Source organism: Terrapene carolina, unplaced genomic scaffold (assembly GCF_002925995.2).
Source record: "Terrapene carolina triunguis isolate 2854851 unplaced genomic scaffold, T_m_triunguis-2.0 Scaffold771, whole genome shotgun sequence".
Lineage (NCBI taxonomy): Eukaryota > Metazoa > Chordata > Testudines > Emydidae > Terrapene > Terrapene triunguis.
The window spans coordinates 1147799-1150851 of record NW_020665122.1 but is presented as its reverse complement, the minus strand read 5'-3'; positions in this window follow the sequence as shown (position 1 = coordinate 1150851).

Here is a 3053-nt window from a genome sequence, read left to right as displayed (position 1 = left end):
CAATGGGTGGCAGAGACTGCGGGAACTGTGGGATAGCTACCCATAGTGCAACACTCCGGAAGTCGACGCTAGCCTCGGTACTGTGGACGCGGTCCGCCGACTTAATGCACTTAGAGCATTTTATGTGGGGACACACACAATCGACTGTATACAACCGATTTCTATAAAACCGGCTTCTATAAATTTGACCTAATTTCCTAGTGTAGACATACCCGCAGTTGGGTGGGAGTGGGACCAGGAGTGGGGCCAGGAGCAGAGCCGAGGTGGAGCACCGAGGCCAGCAAGCTGGTGCCGGATCAGAGCTGGCAGCCGGGTCTCAGGGCCCCAGGCAGGCAGGTAAGGCCGGGGATGGAGCTGTGTGGTGCTCCCTCCATGCCCCCTCTGGGGGCTGGCCTAGGCCCCAGCTGTGCTCCCAAATGTTCTTCCATGCCCACCTAGGGGAGCATGTCACACAGTTTGGGGACCTCTGCTCTACATCCTTACCTCACCAGACTCTGGAGTATCACAGCCCCAAAGATACAATGGGTTTGAGGACCCAGACTGAAGGGAACAAAACCCCAGTAACTGAACACATTCTAAGGTAGGAAGGAGTTGAAAGACACAAAGGGTATTGAACAAACCAGACTGTCTAAACAGAAGGTACGGTGTGATAGAAATATGTATAAATAATACCTACCTGTGATAAAGGATTTGGTGCTACAGTTAAACCTCATGATAAAAAGTTTGATGCTAATGTTTAATCTGATAACATAAAAATTCATACTGATGGTAAATCCTATGGAAGGGTGCAATATGCATAAATGTTTGGAAAACAGATGACTAAAGGGGGATATGATAGAGGTCTATGAAATCATGACTGGTGTGGAGAAAGTAAATAAGGAAGTGTTATTTACATAACCAAAGAACTAGGGGTCACCAAATGAAATTAATAGGCAGCAGGTTTAAAACAAACAAAGGGAAGTATTTCTTCACACAACACACGGTCAACCTGTGGAACTCCTTGCCAGAGGATGTTGTGAAGGCCAAGACTATAACAGGGTTAAAAAAAGAACTAGATAAATTCATGTAGGATAGGTCCATCAATGGCTGTTAGCTAAGATGGCCAGGGAAGCAAACCCGTGCTCTGATGACTTGGCATCTGGGACTGGTCAACAGAGGAAGGATTATGTGAAATTGCCCAGTTCTGTTCATTCCCTGTGAAGAAACTGCCACTGGCCACTGTTTGAAAACAGGATACTGGGCTAGATGGTATGGCCCACTGTGGCCATTCCACCCATGAAGGAATCCCTCCCACCCTAGACTTTACTGCACCAAACCCTATTTCAACCCTTCCTTGGGTGTGCCACATCCCTCTGTCCCCTGCACAGGGTCCTCACCACACTACAGGAAATGAATCACCATTTGCTATTTTCTGGACATCAGCACTTTGTGTGGAAAGGCCTGAGAGGGGTCAAGGATCCATCACAGGTGGGAACAGATGTGTAACCCTTCTGCCCATCTAAGTTGGCAGCAACAAGGGCCGGGTTCTGTATCTAGGGGTTCCGTTTCAATAACACAATGCAAAACCGGCTCGAGCCCCCACCCAGTGACCTGGAACAATTACATACCACCCCCCTGGGTACCTCTAAGAGGCAATACTTCCCCTCTCGCAAGCACGGAGTCTGAGTGTAGCAGAAAATTTTTAATAACATGAGGTAAACGACATCAGCATAAAATTGGAAAAACACCACAAACAGGATTCATAACACAAACCATGAGCAACACCCACCCCAGCAAATTGGGCTGTGTCCTTTCCCTTTGGTTCTTGAATCCAGCAACCCAAAAATCACCCAGAGTCCTCAAAGTCCAACATCCCCAAAGTCTCTTGGGTCCAGCAACCACCCAAAGTCCCAAAAGTCCAACAACCCCCAAAGTCTCTGTCCCTGGTCAGTGCAGCCCCAGAGTAAAGGGGGGGGCACGCAGGGTGTTAAGAGGCACCTTACGTGATCCGAGGCTGGCCAGCCGTCTGTTTCTCCGTGGGGGTTCCGCCGCAGCCTTTACCACAAGCCAGTCCACTTTCCTGCCATCCCACGAACTGCTCCGCTCTACAAGTTGCTCCGCTCCACTCCGCTCCGCTCACCGACCTGTGAGCCGTTCCAGCCGTCCCCGCAAACAGCTCCGCTCGCCGTTCCTTGGGCCACTCCAACCGGCCCCGCAAGGCTCCACGCTGCTCGCTGCTCCTCCAGTCGTCCCCACAAATTGCTCCGCCAGCTGCTGAGCAATATAGCTTCAGGCTCCCCCACTAGTTAACATAGCCTCAGTGATCTCAGCTCTTAATAACATCAGCTCTTTTGTGATCTCAGCTCTTAGCGATTCCAGCTCATAGTATAGTAGGGGAGCCCCAGTGCTGGTGCACCATTGGCCCAAAGTGAATTCAGCTCAGCAGCCTGTAACTAGACTCCTAAGGGAATCAAAGTTAGCTCTGACATTCCACAGTGGAGAGAGGAGGCGGTGCAATTGGTGTTTCAAACCCTCAGAGGGGGCCCATACCATCAGGTACAAATACCTGTCCCCATCCTCTCTCAATTCACTGGGTTTTGTAACCCATGCCCCTTGTCAAGCAAGTGCTACTTAGGTAATGGTGAAGGACTCACTCAGTCCTTCTGTCATACAACAGTTCCACTGGCCTTGATTCACAGAATCAGGGTAACAAAACTTTATTCTTCCTGCCCCAATAATAGAGAAACTGGGGATCCCACATCAGCCAAAGTAACCACTTTCAGTTGCTGTGTTTCATGCCAGGCGAGTGGGTGTGCCTATGCAAACAAGATCAGCCCCTGGAGTTCTTTTCCACACTCGCCATAATTCACCACCAGATGTCAGGGTAGAGCTTATCCTGACTCTGCTTACATCCTCCCCCCAGCCGAGAATTTGTCGTCCCGACAAATCACACTCCCTATTATACCAACTCACTGGTTCCCTCCAAAGGGCCTCAGATAGCCCACTTTAGCTTCCACAAGCCTGTGTGCTAAACATATTGGTTCCTCACTAGTCACCCCAGGTGCATCATAAGT